Here is a 17,090-nt window from a genome sequence, read left to right on the forward strand (position 1 = left end):
CCATTAGTAATTAATCAAGTGTTACTACTGTAAGGGGACTTACAGTCAAAGACCCAGAACCAGATATGATGAATGAAGACCCGGAGTCAGAATTATAATACATTAAAGAAAAGTTTTACTGAAGAAAGTTAGCAGTTTCATCAGCAGAAGTCAGCTTCAAGACTCAATGGAGTTTGTAGGCCGCCTCGCTTACAATTACAAAGATCACAGCAGTTATACCCTTCACCAAGGTCTAAGCTATGTCCTTGCTTCAGGTTGAATGATTCTGATTGGCTAAGAAATAGATAAACATAGTAATTTTCCACACATATACAGATAGATGGAAGCATATCTCCATAGATTATGCAGCTGACACTCGGACTCTGAAGTCAGGCACGTCGTGACCTTCCAGGCCGCAGATTTGGGTTGCTGTACGCCAGCATGTCCCGAACAACAACTCAGTCAATCTCAATGCCAGTGGTCCATTAACCTGTAACCCAAGAAGACTAACACACACACCGACACACAGCTTTTCCAAGGTTGTGGAGTCCTCTCAAACATTCAAGATAACGTTCTTTCTTTCATAGAGAGGGCACTTTAATATAACACAGTAAAGAAAATACTTTATCTACGAAATGGTCACTCAAAATATTGATGCCAATGATCCTTATAAGTTTTAACACACGTTGAAGACCTTTCTCAAACAAAAAGAGTCCATATGTAATTTTTGGAAGCCGGGCTAAATAAGCAAGCACTGTTACTGCATTCAGATATCAAATACAGACATTAGAGAATACATGAAAAGAACATTTCAGTAATCAAACTGGTAACTTTTATAACAAAGTAAAATATCATAAGCTTTGGAGAAGTCATTCAACTCATGTGATATTTAGAAGGAAAAATATTGATTAATACCTTGATTATAATCACATATATAATCACATATATATACATTATAGTCACATGGGTACATTTTTTGATATTGAGATTTATACAGCATCTGAAAGCTGAATAAGCTTTCCATTGATGTATGGTTTGTTAGGATAGAACAATATTTGGCCGAGATACAACTATTTGAAAATCTGGAATCTGAGGGTGCAAAAAATTCGAAACATTGAGAAAATTACCCTTAAAGTTGTCCACTTATGTTCGTGATTGTGCTGCATTCACTCACAAAAATAAATATTTATATATTTACAGTAGGAAATTTACTAAATATCTTCATGGAACATAATCTTTACTTAATATCCTAATGATTTCTGGCATAAAAGAAAAATTGATAACTTGGGCCCATACAATGTATTGTTGGCTATTACCACAAATATACCAGTGCGACTTGTGACTGGTGACGTGATCCAGGGACACATTTAAGCAGCAGTGGTTTTCAAAAACGGGAGATTGACAGGCGGATCGGTGCAGCTTCTGCAGTAATGCGGTCCCTGTACCGGTCTGTCGTGGTAAAGAAGGAGCTGAGCCGCAAGGCGAAGCTCTCGATTTACCAGTCAATCTACGTTCCTACTCTCACCTATGGTCATGAGCTGTGGGTCATGACCGAAAGGACAAGATCCCGGATACAAGCGGCCGAAATGAGCTTTCTCCGCAGGGTGGCTGGGCGATCCCTTAGAGATAGGGTGAGAAGCTCGGTCACTCGGGAGGAGCTCAGAGTAGAGCCGCTGCTCCTCCACATCGAGAGGGGTCAGTTGAGGTGGCTCGGGCATCTTTTCCGGATGCCTCCTGGACGCCTTCCCGGGAAGGTGTTCCGGGCATGTCCCACCGGGAGGAGACCCCGGGGAAGACCTAGGACACGCTGGAGAGACTATAGCCGCGTTTCCACTGTCGGGCCAGGGCCGGGCCAGGGCTTTAAACGGGCCGTGCCGGGCTAATAGCCTCGGGCCAATAGCACAGGGCATGCGTTTCCACTGTCGGGCCAGAAGCTCCACAGCGCTTCACTAAAACACGCCCGTAACACGCCTCTCTGGGACAACGTCACACTAACCCATCATCTCACCAACAAATGGAAGTTTTATCAGAAAACTAATCAGATATCACTGGAAAAAGCGTTGAAAACAAACACGATAAAAGCGGCCGTTTGCTAGCTTTTTTTGTTTTTGTTTAGCAGCTACTTGAATATTTAAAACCCAAGCATCGATGTTTTACCACAGGTTTACAATAAAAAGTGATACATTGATCATAATGAATTAATTTATGTAAAAATTGCACATTAGTCACTCAGAAATAAATTACCGTTAGCAGCTAACGTTAGGTCTATTTCACAAAAGAAAGAGGACACACTTACTTTTTCAGTCGCGTCTGTTTCTTTATCTGGTAACTTAGTTACAGGACATATTTACATCACATTTAGAAAAAATGATAAATTCTACAAATATATGCCATACGACCTGGGGAGCTTTAGCACTCTCTCGACTCCCATACAGATATTTTCAGTCAGAGAAACAGAGGAAGCTCCCGAAAAAAAAGTTACTTTATTTTTTGATAGTCCGGTTTAAAGAGACGAGACGTAGGCTATGACAGATAAAATAAAAACATGACTGTGATAGCCTTTAAGATTGGTCTGATTTCTTCAAGCGTTCGCTATGTTGTTTTTTTTACTATGCGTATCTTCAAGCGTTTACTATGTTTACTATGGTAACGGCTAGCGCGCATAGTCTTTTGCATCACAAACAGAAGGCATTCAAACATGAACGCGATTTAAATTATTTTATTTTTAAGTCTTTAATGCTGACAGAATCATCCGGCGCTGCCGTCTCCCAATGGTAAACTCCTCCTCTGTTGGTAACCACTCCTCTAGCCCGAGCTGGCCCGCTTTGGCCCAAGGTATTCGACGGGCCAGAAATCCTGGCCGTTGGCCCCGAGTAAGCCCCGATCAAGCCCCGGAAGTGACAGTGGAAACGCGACTGGCCCTGGCACGCACTAGCACGGCCCGGCCCTGGCCCGACAGTGGAAACGCGGCTTATGTCTCCCGGCTGGCCTGGGAACGCCTCGGTGTCCCCCCGGAAGAGCTGGAGGAAGTGTCTGGGGAGAGGGAAGTCTGGGCATCCCTGCTTAGACTGCTGCCCCCGCGACCCGGCCCCGGATAGGCGGTAGAAGATGGATGGATGGATGGATGGTTTTCAAAAATCCATCTCCTACATAAGAAACTAATTTAAATTCAGATCAAGTCAAGTCATCTTCATTTATATAGCGCTTTTAACAATGTAGATTGTTTCAAAGCGGTTTTACATTGATAATAGGAAATTAAAGTAACAGAGACTGTTTTGGCTTTATAGCAGCTCTAGAATAAAGTTATTGTCCAGCTAAAGTTAGTTTTGATTAATTCACTTCCGTCGCAACGATCATTAGTTATTAACTTAGGGGCCGCTAGGACGACACCGTTTTAACAGAAAATTCTTAAGTTCTTAAAAACTTAAATTCTTAAAAACATGCACATGAGTATTACGAGTTCAATCTGCGCGTTTGAATATATGTGCGCAGGCATGTAGTCCTTGCCTACAAACCAACCCTCAACAAACTACTTGTCTGGCCTTGAAATTTAGAATACAGAATTTTTATCGCTTCCGCGTAGCCACACGATCCGGAATTATCCCAACAATGCTTTATCTGTAGAGAGGTAAAGGGAGGGGAGGGAGGCCTTCACAGGGGAGAGACTAGTTGACACTTCAGGACTGCGTTGTCGTCGCGTCCAGGCGCAGGTCCTTCATCAGATCTGGATACACCCTGGATCTGGCGGACTGCGGTAAAACCTCGGGATATACACAGAGACTAATATAAGCGTTATATGATGTAACGAATACATCAAGATTTATGGGAAGTGTTCCCGGTTCCAGCTGACCTAATCTATGCAGCCTAACATTGAATTATAGAAGTCTATAATGTGTTATGTGAATTCTAGGTCAAAGATGTGTTTTTAGTCTAGCTTTGAACTGACAGAGTGTGTCTGCTTCCCGGACAATGGTAGGAAGACTGTTCCAAAGATTTGGTGCTAAATAGGAAAAGGATCTACCGCCAGCGGTCGATTTTGATAATGTATTATCAACTGGCCGGAATTTTGAGATCGCAGTAGACGTGAAGGACTATAATGCGTTAAGAGCTCGCTCAAGTACTGGTGTCACAGTGTCTGGTTTGTGTTTCCCTGGGTAACCACTAGAGGTCCTCTTACCCCACAGTGTCATTCACTCACAACTACATTTCCCATCATCCTGTTCTGTCACTCATTGATCATTACACACAGCTGTTTCCCATCACCTTGTTAGTATCTGTGTATATATACCCTGTCTGTTTCGGTGTTTGTCATGGAGTCCTTGCTTAATGTTGGTTAGCGCTTCTGAGTTCGTTTCCTGGTTTGTTTCTTGTTTTTGGACTGTCTCTGTATGGATTTTGACCTTTTGCCTGGATGTTTATGATTACGGATTACCCCATTAAAGCTGCACTTGGATCTTACCTTTTTGTGTTTGCGTCCTGTGACAACTGGGGAGTTAAATAATTTAGTGCTTTGTAAGTAATCAGCAATAATTTAAAATTTATACAATGTTTAATAGGGAGCCAATACAGTGTTGACAGAACAGGGCTAATATGGTCATACTTCCTGGTTCTGGTAAGAACTGCATTTTGGACCAGCTGTAGTTTGTTTATTAAGCGTACAGGGAAACCACCCAGTAGAGCATTACAATAATCTAGCCTTGATGTCATGAACGCATGGACTTATTGTTCCGCATTTGTCAATGAGAGCATATGACGTAATTTAGATATATTTTTAAGATGGAAAAATGCGGTTTTACAGATACTAGACATGTGACTTTCACACCCAGGTTTCTAACCGACGACGAAGACTCGACAGAGCAGCCATCAAGTGTTAGACCATATTCTAGGTTATTACGTGAGGAATTTTTTTTGTCCAATAATTAGAATCTCTGTTTTTTTCTGAATTAAGTTGTAGGAAATTACTAGTCATCCAATTTTTTATATCAGCTATGCATTCCGTTAATTTAGTGAATTGGTAAGTTTTGTTAGGTTTTGAAGAAATATACAGCTGAGTATCGTCGGCATAACAGTGAAAGCTAATGCCATGCTTCCTAGTGAAAAGCTCTTAAGGGTAGCATGTACAGAGTTAACAGCAACAGTCCTAGTACTGAGCACTGATCAAAAGCAGCACTAAGATCGAGTAACACTAATAGAGAGATACAACCACGATCGGATGATAAGAGCAAATCATTTGTAACTCTAATGAGAGCTGTCTCAGTACTATGGAATGGTCTAAATCCTGATTAAAAATCCTTGCAGATATAATTTCTTTCTAAAAAGGAACATAGTTGTGAGGATACTGCCTTTTCTAGTATCTTTGACAGAAAAGGTAGATTCGAGATCAGCCTGTAATTGAATAATTCTGTACGATCAAGTTGCGTTTTTTAACAAGCGGTTTAATAATAGCCAGCTTAAAAGTACATATGTACAGTTTTGGTACATATCCTAATGACAAAGTTTAATTAATGATATTAAGAAGAGGATCTATGACATCTGGAAGCATCTCTTTCAATAGCTTAATCGGTATAGGTTCTAACATGTTGTCGTTTTAGATGATTTAACGAGTTTAGCGAATTCTTCCTCTCCTATAGCAATGAATGTATAGAATTTTTCCTTAGGGAGACTACAATGCACTGCCTGATGCGATACTGTAGTAGACGGTTGCTTGGTTATAATTTTCTCCCTGATATTATAAATCTTATAAGTGAAGAAGTTCATAAAGTCATTACTGCTGTGCTGCTTGGAAACATCTGGGCTTGAAGCTTTATTTTTCCCAGTTTCCCAGTTAGTTTAGCCACTGTTTCAAATAAATACCTAGGTTTTTTTTTCCTCTTCCAATAGGGTTGAAAAATAAGCAGATTTAGCAGCTTTTATGGCCTCTCTGTATGCAATCAAGCTCTCCTTCCATGAAATGTGAAATACCTCTAGTTTTGTTTTCTTCCAGTTGCGCTCCATTTTTCTGGCTGCTCTCTAAGGGCCTGAGTGTGCTCGTTGTACCACGGCGTTGGACTATTTTCTTTAATCTTATTTAAGCGCAACGGAAAAACTGTGTCTATAGAACTGGAAAAGAGAGAGTTAAAAGTTTTTGCTGCAATATCAAGTTCTTCTAAGCTATCTGGGATGCTGAGATGAGGAAACTGATTAGGAAGATTATTGATAAAGCAATCTTTAGTGGCAGAAGTGATGGGTCTAACATATTTATAACACAGAGTTGACTTTGCAGCCTTGGCTAAATTAAGTTTACACAAGACTAGATAATGATCTGAGATGTTATCGCTCAATTTCGGATTTCAACAGCATCAACATTTATTCCGTGTGATAATATTAGATCTAGAGTATGATTACAACAATGAGTAGGTCCTGACACATGTTGTCTAACTCCAATAGAGTTAAGAATGTCTTTAAATGCCAATCCCAATGCATCTTTTTCATTATCTACATGTATTAAAATCACCAATAATTAGGACTTTATCTGCAGCCAATACTAACTCTGATAGAAAGTCAGCAAATTCTTTGATAAAGTCTTTATGGTGCCCTGGTGGCCTGTATACAGTAGCCAGCACAAATCTCAAACGTGATTTATCATTTACACTATACACTCACCTAAAGGATTATTAGGAACACCTGTTCAATTTCTCATTAATGCAATTATCTAATCAACCAATCACATGGCAGTTGCTTCAATGCATTTAGGGGTGTGGTCCTGGTCAAGACAATCTCCTGAACTCCAAACTGAATGTCAGAATGGGAAAGAAAGGTGATTTAAGCAATTTTGAGCGTGGCATGGTTGTTGGTGCCAGATGGGCCGGTCTGAGTATTTCACAATCTGCTCAGTTACTGGGATTTTCACGCACAACCATTTCTAGGGTTTACAAAGAATGGTGTGAAAAGGGAAAAACATCCAGTATGCGGCAGTCCTGTGGGCGAAAATGCCTTGTTGATGCTAGAGGTCAGAGGAGAATGGGCCGACTGATTCAAGCTGATAGAAGAGCAACTTTGACTGAAATAACCACTCGTTACAACCGAGGTATGCAGCAAAGCATTTGTGAAGCCACAACACGCACAACCTTGAGGCGGATGGGCTACAACAGCAGAAGACCCCATCGGGTACCACTCATCTCCACTACAAATAGGAAAAAGAGGCTACAATTTGCACGAGCTCACCAAAATTGGACAGTTGAAGACTGGAAAAATGTTGCCTGGTCTGATGAGTCTCGATTTCTGTTGAGACATTCAGATGGTAGAGTCAGAATTTGGCGTAAACAGAATGAGAACATGGATCCATCATGCTTTGTTACCACTGTGCAGGCTGGTGGTGGTGGTGTAATGGTGTGGGGGATGTTTTCTTGGCACACTTTAGGCCCCTTAGTGCCAATTGGGCATTGTTTAAATGCCACGGCCTACCTGAGCATTGTTTCTGACCATGTCCATCCCTTTATGACCCCCATGTACCCATCCTCTGATGGCTACTTCCAGCAGGATAATGCACCATGTCACAAAGCTCGAATCATTTCAAATTGGTTTCTTGAACATGACAATGAGTTCACTGTACTAAAATGGCCCCCACAGTCACCAGATCTCAACCCAATAGAGCATCTTTGGGACATCATGTGGTGGAACGGGAGCTTCGTGCCCTGGATGTGCATCCCACGAATCTCCATCAACTGCAAGATGCTATCCTATCAATATGGGCCAACATTTCTAAAGAATCCTTTCAGCACCTTGTTGAATCAATGCCACGTAGAATTAAGGCAGTTCTGAAGGTGAAAGGGGGTCAAACACAGTATTAGTATGGTGTTCCTAATAATCCTTTAGGTGAGTGTACAGTATATTGCTACATTAAACACCAACACTTCAAAATAATTATATTTGAAACTAGACTTCTTAGTAATTTTGAAAATATTACTATAAATTACAGCAACACCTCCCCTTTGCCTTTCAGACGAGGTTCATGTTTATAACAGTAATCTTGCGGGGTGGACTCATTTAAAGTAATGTAATCGTTTGGTTTTAGCCAGGTTTCTGTCAAACACAACACATCTAGATTATAGTCTGTAATCATATCATTAACAATACGTGCTTTTGAAGTAAGGGATCGAATATTCAGCAACCCAAGCTTTATCATTTGCTCATTTGTATTATATCTGTTTTTTATTTGTTGAACATCAATTACATTTTTAACCTTAGATGGGTTTGGAAGTTTTTTGTATTTCCTAATTCGGGGAACAGACACAGTCTCTATATGATGATATCTAGGTGAAAGAGGCTCTATGTGATGGGATTTATCTGACTTTGGTGACATGAGACAGCTAGCAGATGGTCGGTTTAGCCAGTCTGTCTGCTTCCTGACCTCAGCCCCAATTCATGTTTGAGCTCTAAGACTATGTGCCATATTACTAGAGAGAAGAGCAGCACCATCCCAGGAGAGATGAATACCATCTCTTTTCAACAGGTCAGGTCTGCCCCAAAAACTTTTCCAATTGTCTATGAATTCTATATTATTTTGCGGACACCACTTAGGCAGCCAGCCATTGAGTGAGGACAATCTACTAACTGCGTAACACTCCGGCGAACAGGAAGGGGGCCAGAGCAAATTACAGTGCCTGACATCGTACTTGCGAGTTAACACACCTCTTTATAACGTTAATTTTAGTGATCTCCGACTGGCGGAGTCGAACATCATTAGTGTCGACATGAAAAATAATCACTCCTGCGAACAGGAAGGGGATAATCAGTATTTCATGTTTATTTGGTAAATAGCTGGGTGATATTCGGATATGAGCAGTTGGCCTACTTTTTTTTCGTCGGCTATATTTCCAGTGTTAAACATACATACACTCATGCATGGTATGGTATTCGATTCATATCAAGAGAAGTATAGCCAATACTTCAGAGTCATTCAGAGATCAGAGATATTTTGGCTGAAAGTCTTCTTCAGTTACAACCTTTAAACAAGATGAGCTAAATAACTTTTTCACAGTTTGGTGTCAAGTAGCCCATAGCTACATCTGCACAGCTTTGCTAACCTGTGGCTAACACCTTGGAGTTTACCTCATGAGGTCGGCTATATGCTAAGGTGTTTAGAGATGGTCTTGTAAAGTGTGCGACTGGTCTTGCTTGTTACAAGCAATTAACCACAAAGTCTCAGCTTTGTGTGAGAGTGCAAACGAACCAATAGTTTTTCTATTTGAAGTTATGCATCAAATTCTCACAATTTTCTTAATCTCAACATGAAGAGTGGTAGCCCCTATGTTTAATTGTTAAAAATGGTTCAATCGTTTTGTGCATTGAGAAAAAATAAGATTTAGCCTATAGTGTGCATGCTTTTTGTGTTGTAATGGATCTTTGTATCATAACGCATAAAGTATGCAAATAACCTAGTAAATAACTGTAAATGTGAAAGGCAATAGTACAGTAATTTTTCCCATTTTAGTTCATAAATTAGCATGACATAATCAGCAGTGCAGTTAACATTATTACAAGGGTCTTTACCATTAGATGTAAAAACGTCAAAAAGTGTTCTCAAAAAATATTGAGAAACTTAAAGAACCAGAATCACTGCTGAAGAATCAGCTTTATTTATGTTACTTTTCTCACTGCTGGCCAGAATGGACCAATCAAATACATTTGTGATATTGTAAAAGAATGCATACAAAATTATTAAGGAAGTGTTTTCAGACAGATTGATAAATATATTTTTTTCATTAGCTGCAACGTCCTGAGTATATATAGACGTAAAAGTTTACTCTTTTAGTGTACACATTTGTCCTGTAAGACAAAATCTGTCCATGCCTCTCAAAGGCGGATTCAGTTTTCTGGGCCCTCAAGCGCCCTCTGGAGGAACACTATGGTTTAACAGAAAACAATTGTATTTATTTTATTTCTTATTTTATTGTAGAATGTACATAATAAGACAGGGAACAATCAAAAATGAAAACAGGTTAGACATCAAAGAAAAATACACTAAAATAGGTAATATTTTGACAGAGAGAAACAAAGTTTCAGACTTGCTATTATGTTTTTTAAAACATTACTTTAAAAAAGCACATCTTGTTGGGTTATAGGAGTAATTGTCTCCTACTGACAACCAGCTATGTATATCAAACCAAAATGTAGAAGTAACCTCATAGTAAAATAATAGGTGATTATAGTGAACAGAAGAACAAAAGCCACAATGATGAAGCCTTGTTTCTGTTTAAAATGATTAGCTGGTTAAATCTTAAACATAATTTTGTAATGATTCTACTTGACCTTTGGAGCAACTGGGTAAGCCATATAACAGGTAAAAGCTTCATACATCCCTTCCTGAGGTTTCAACATCTCCCAGAAAATGGCACTGATAGTCACCAGTGATAATATGTTTATGTTCTTTTTACATAAGTTTGTTATTGCACTTACTGTCTAAGAGATTTACATTACATATTATTAAAGAGGGAATAGAAACAACAGGTCTAGAGGATCAGAGAAACTGCTTTGGATTACTTTTATATTCCATATGAAGAGGCATCCGCCAGTACCATGGTTTCGTGATTTGGGCTGTATTGGGCTAACACAGTCTCTGACCCCAATTATTTTTTTTGTCTCCAGGAACACTTTCTGTTGGTTCTCCAGCTGTTCTCTGTCTTCAGCAGGTCATGAATAGGCTTTGTCAGATCAGGCAGGCGTGGTGAAAATTTGCCTACAAAGATCACCATGCCCATGAAACGATGAACATCAGCCACAACTTTGGCTCAGGCATGTCAAGGAATGCCTTTATTTTACCCGGGTCTGCTCTGATGAATTGAGAATTTATGACATGACCCAGGAAACGGATCTCTGTCAGGGAAAACTGGCATTTCTCATTCAGAGTGAGCCCAACCTCTCTGAATTCATGTAGCACCCTGTGCATCCTGTAATCGTGCTCTGCCCGGTCTCTTCCTATTACAAGGACATCGTCAGCATGACATAGGACTCCGTCAACAACATCAATCAGCAGAGAAATCCTCTTTTGGAAGTGTTTGGGCGCCGATGATATACCAAAAGGTAACCTTTTGAAGTAGTAGCGGCCCTCTGGTGTGTGAACGTGGTCAACACCATTGAGTCTTTGTGGAGTGGTACCTGCCAGAAGCCTGATGTCACGTCGAGCTTTGTGAAGACTCTAGCTCCTTCCAGCTTGGCCAGTGTCTCATCCAGTGCCGGTAAGATGTGTCTCTGATGACGCTCTCATTCAGAAGGGTTAAGTCCACGTTTTCACTATAGGGACCATGACAACAATTCAGTCGGTTTTTCAACATGGGCTATGACCCCCATCTTCTTCATCCGGTCTAGTTCCTCTTTAACTTTGGCCCGGAGCGGAATGGCTACACGTCACAGGGCCGAGAGGGCATTGGGTGTTGCGTTGTCTCTCAGCTTAATTTTATACTCCCCCTTAAGGTTACCCAGCCCTGGGTTATACATCTGGGTTGAGTGTTTCTCTGCGTCGTCAATGCTATTGCGCTGAGGGACCATCTGTAGTCTGCGGATAGCCTGGAGGCCCACTAAGGGTGTGGTCAGGCCCTTCTCAATGAACACCTCCTCCTTAATCTTTCTGTCCCCTCTCTGAATGACCACATGGTTTTGGCTTGGTTGAGGTAGGCTGAGGCTGAGAATGACTGCGTTGAAAAGATTTCTTTCTATGAGCCTGTCTCTTCCTGTTATGAGACTATTTGTCCTAGTGAATCAGCTGACCGCAGAACAGCTTGTTGCTTTTTCACTTCCTCGTGCTACCTCACTTGAACTATAGCTGTAGCTAAATCCAAATTTGGGTTGGGCTGCAGTTTTTCAGACAATTTAGCATCATATATGCCAACAATAATCCTATCTCGGATCATATCCTCACATAAGACGCCATATTTGCAATGATCAGCTAGCTTGTGCACTGTGGTGATAAAGTTTTCTGCAGATTCGCCGACTTTTTGACATTGTTTATTAAACTTGGCTCATTCATAAATTACATTATGCACTCCTACAAAGTGTCCATCAAAGGCCTTTTTTACCTCGTCAAAGTCATTTTCTTTCTCTTCTGTCAACTGCAGTGAGCTCAGAATATCGTCAGCCTTATCACCCATTGTATAGATGAGATAATTCACCTGGTATGCGCCATCTTTTTCTTTCAATCCAGACACAGTTCTGAAGTATTCAAACCTTTTAATCCATGTGGGCCACGAACTTGGCTTGAAGTCGAATGGTCCCGGTGGTGTGATGGTAAATATGTGGTCCATGCTGTGAGCTTTTAGCTTGCCGCTAACTTGTTGTTAGCTCTCACCGACTCGCTCTTTCTCTTGCTCCACAGGTCTCCCCGTTCTCACTCTCCACACCTTTAAAACTGCTCCAACTTCTTGTCTGTCTGTCGTGGGTTATCCGTTTCTGACACCATGTATTGTTCCTCTAAACTCCGTATTCAAGGACACAACTCTCAGACTGAAACCAGATCACTTTTTATTCCTCTCCTTCTCCTCACCAGCTCTCTTAAACATATGAGGCAACCTGAGCGACGTAGCTGCGGATGCCATATGCCCCAGGAGCCTCTAAAATAACTTCAGTGGAACCACACTCTTGCCCTCGAACTGTCTCAGACAAGTCAAGCTGTTAAGCTGCACGCACATGGCGACCGAGTCGATTTCCATACCGAGAAAAGAGATCCTCTGCATGGGTGAGAGTTTGCTCTTTTCCCAGTTGACCTGAAGGCCTAGGCGGGCTAGGTGCCGGAGCATTAGGTCCCTGTGTTCACAAACCTGGTCTCGAGAGTGAGCTAGGATCAGCCAGTCATCGAGATAGTTCAGGATGCGAACCCCGTGTTGCTGTAGCGGCACAAGGGCTGCCACAACGACTTTGGAGAAGACGCGAGGAGATAGGGCTAGCTCGAATAGGAGAACCACTTACTGATATGCCCGCCCCTCGAAAGCAAACCGTAGGAACGGTCTGTGTCGAGGGAGAATGGAGACATGAAAGTAGGCGTCCTTCCGGTCGATCGCTGTAACCAATCCAGACGTTTCGCTGTCAACATCCTGAACGGAAGCCTGTGAAGGGATCGGAGGTCCAGGATTGGCCATAACCCACCGGTTTTCTTGGTTACAATGAAGTAGGGTCTGTAGAAGCCGGACTTCATTTCAGCTGGAGGGACAGTCTCAATCGCTCCCTTCGCCAGTAGGGATTTGCCACTGACCATGGTGTAGCAGACTCCCCGGAAGCAGGGGAGGAGACCATGCGAACTGAATCGCATAGCTGAGCCTGATGGTTCTCGCGACCCAGCAAGACATGGGCGCCACTTCAACCGGTGCTTTCAGCTGCCCGGGAAAGCATGGCCGTCAGCTCTGGATCTAACTCGGCTAACGATGGCACTCCCAAGGGAGGCAACGCAGTCGAATCCTCATTTCCAGAGGAATCAAGCCCGCCTTGTGATGCTGTGAGTGACATGACATCATCCACCGGGGCCCGGGATGAAAACACTGGATCCCTGAGAGGAACCTGGCACACACGGAAGCTCTGTGGTTTGCGATGTGGAGGGGGGTGTGGCCCGAGGAATGACTCGTCGGTCATTGTGCCACACCGTAACCCTCAGATCACCCTGGCCACCAGCCAAAGTATCCCCTCTCGAGTAAGAGATAGATTGGGGTGTGCCAGAGGGGACTCTAACCACACGGAGATCATTGAGTCTCGATCTAAACATCGCGATGGTCATGTTCCCGCAATGAAAACATGACTCATCCACGAGCGCTGCCAAGCGCGATTAAGCCCAACACACCAAACAGCGCTCGTGACCGTTAGGCAGATGAATCACGCACCCATATCCAGAAAACACACGGGCGAACCATCTTGAAAAAGACATGCCACCTGCAGCTCTTTTAAAGAGAGAAAAAAGCTCAGCAGAGTGCTGAAGCGCCCAGGGAGAAGCACACACACACTGTCGGCAGATCACTGCACAGATCAGCAGCAGGCAATGTGATCTTGCTGGAACGCGCAGTTGCACCAACACACTGAAGAGCCGCTCGTCTCGTAGAGTTAAGATGATTCAGAATGGCTTGTGGGAGTGAAGAAAACTCTTGGCTCCGAAGCGAAAACATAACTGCATGTTGCCAGCGTACTTCCTTATATACCCACGAGGTGGGGCGGAGTTACGCTATGCAAATTCCGCAGACCCATGGCATTTTCTTGTGATTGGCTCGTTTTGTATACTCAAAGGAAGAGGAGACAGACATGGAGTTTCACGAAGGTCTGAAGAATGTCAGTATCCCATGGGAAGATGTGGAGAACTTGGCCACAGATCAAATATGTTGGAGGACACTTGTTGTCCAATGTGCCCAGCACAGCACTTGAGGATGATGTTGTGAGTTTATCCATAACTGAGGGATATTTTTCTGTAAAGAGTGTTGCATAATTAAATGTTAAATGCAATTTTATGTTATAAGTTCACTGATATGTAGGCATTTCTATGAATAAAAGTATATCTTTAATAGCAGGCAATATTAATATGAATTTGTTTAAAAATAACAAGTTTTACATGCAAACAAAACAGTTATCAGCAGTGTAACTGATCTGATTATGACACAATAATCAAATATCTGATGTCATGTGACAAGTCAGATTAGCTATTCCACTCTTGCAAACAGAGGTCGGTTATGAGGTGTGGAAAGACATCATGTATCATCGGAACATGAATACAATGCAATTAATATAAACTTTCTGACAGTGTGTGGGACATCCAACTACTTTCCAAGAAGGGGCGCAACTGATTTACAAATATCGTGATAAATATGTACAGGATTTGAGGCAGTGGCCAATGACAGCAGTATGAGTAAAAGCTGCAGGATTGTATACGAGTATACAAATATGTACTAGTATCGTATGAATTTGACAACTTGTTAAATCTTGTGAATTATTAAGACTTTGAGATTATGTTCGGACTGATTGGGTTATGGATTTTGTAAGAAAAGATTTAAGAAACAATAAATGCTTGATAAAATGTTTGATTAAGGGTTAAAACCAACACATGTTGCGAATATTTGCCTTTGTAGCTTTCCATCTCCTCCGTTTACTTCTCCTCAAACAATAATGGGCTGACTAAGTCCGAAAGGCCTTTTTGGTCTTTTCAGCTGAAAAAAGAGAAAAGAAAATATTATTATGTATAATATAGGCCCCTGATTATTTAAAGGAAAAAGTACTGATTTACCTAACAAATATTGGATTTTACATTTTTTTACTTTTAAACTACCGAAACTGAGGTAAAAGCATGGTAAGTTTTGTGGTTACTATCTTTTTACTACACCTATCACAGTACAACTGAAGTTACTGTAGCAAAAGCATGGCAAGTGTTGTGGTTGCTGTGCTTTTACAACAAATATCACATTAAAACTACCAATAATGTGGTAAAAATGTAAGCACTCTGATACTATATGCGTTATTATAGGTTATAACTTTTTTGCCTTAAAAATGTTGAAGACCTGGTTAACACTGTAAATAAGTTATTAATAATGGCCTCCAGAGGGTGACAAAGCTTTGATAAGAAAAAAGTGCATTTGCAACCACTTGCTCTCTTTTAGTTAACATGTTTGCATGTTTTAGTTAACATTTGTTTCATGCATTACCATAAACTTAAGCGTCACGTAAGGATGGCTATAAAAAGATATTACTGTACAGAGAGAGAGAATATATTTTTGCTTTCTTAGTGGCACCACAATTAAAAACAGCCTGATGGCTTTATTGACATGAAACCTTTCTGAACTATTAATTAAAAGAACCAACTCTGATATTTGTATCAGATTACCCATGTCGATGTATGATGTGCATCATGTCAAAATTGTAAATATGTTATGCGTACAACGAACAACAGAATGAATGCGAGAAGTTTTATTTTTCATATTTTTGACATGACATGGCCATTCTCACTTTGCTTGACCCTGTTATTTCCACTCTGTGACTCACAGTTAAACTTTCACATCCTGAAGCCCCATTTGGACAGGACTGCTTTTATATTTGGAGGTGGGGTGATGTAGGCTAATAATGAACAGATTCTACATCATTTTAACCACCCGAATTGTCCTTCTCAATAATTGTTCCAGAGTCCTTTTCTGGACTGTGTGTTCATGAGCCGGTTAAGTTTACAACTTATTTAACCTTAGACAAAGCAAAATTTCACCATACTGCCCCTAGTCGTAGATTTAAAAGATGCTACAAAATTCATCACAAAGGCTGGAATTTACTATGCTCAATGTAGCGCTTACACCCAACTTTATTATGTCCCAGGAGGAGTTTAATCGATTCCAGACACTGACTCTCAACTTTTTGTGGAATCGAGTCCCAGCCCTATACTCAGGGTTCGAAATGAAGGGGGTCTGGGGGGGTCATTAGGGACCCCCCCATAAGAATTTATTTTTGGATTTTGGGGGGTCCCTGACAAATATATTTTAACATTAAAAATAATTGTGACAATTATAGGTCTTTAGTGACGTTTTATATTTATAACAGTAATTCATTTATTTCCTAGCGCGAGGCAGCAATCAGGGCAGCTATTAGCCGAGTGAGTTCCTACAGCGTCACAGATTGTTGTTGTGGTGCTCCTGCAGACACGTACTGTAGCTGAACGCGGCAAAACGAAACCTCACAAAGAGTGAAATCCTGTAAGTGCTTCAATTATATTTATATCTCTATAATTGCTTATAGTAAAATATTAGGAGTTCGAGTTCCTATATCAAAAGTTGCATTAACTAGATAGGTACCCAGTGTAATGATTAGAAGAGTACGTTTGTCAACGTTTCTTGTTTGCTAAGTATGTGTATGAAGCCAAATGATCTGCCAGCTAACAGCAGACTATGGAAGCTTGTTTCCGCCACAGAGTGAACAAAAAAAAAAAAGGTAATTCTGACTTTTTATCTCAGAATTACGTGGTATAAAGTCGCAATTGCAGGTTATAAAGTCAGAATTGCGTGATATAAAGTCGCAAATGCGTGTTATAAAGTCAGAATTATGAGATATAATTCTGTTTAAAAAAAAAAGTCTGTCTTTTTTTTTTCCTTAGAATTTAACTTAAATATCTCACAATTGTTAGTTTATATCTC

General features: G+C 41.1%; 1 long non-coding RNA gene across 1 annotated transcript in view; it reads right to left on the reverse strand.

Moving 5' to 3' along the window:
* Positions 1–92: 92 nt before the first annotated feature.
* LOC311295379 overlaps positions 93–17,090 on the reverse strand; it is a 41,399-nt gene continuing 24,401 nt past the window's right edge. Inside the window, exon 2 of the long non-coding RNA XR_014628323.1 lies at positions 93–15,128. This is a non-coding gene — a long non-coding RNA (uncharacterized lncRNA). The remainder of the gene's footprint in view (positions 15,129–17,090) is intronic.

The sequence above is a fragment of the Rutilus rutilus genome (genome assembly GCF_951802725.1).
Source record: "Rutilus rutilus genome assembly, chromosome: 8".
NCBI classification, from domain to species: domain Eukaryota; kingdom Metazoa; phylum Chordata; class Actinopteri; order Cypriniformes; family Leuciscidae; genus Rutilus; species Rutilus rutilus.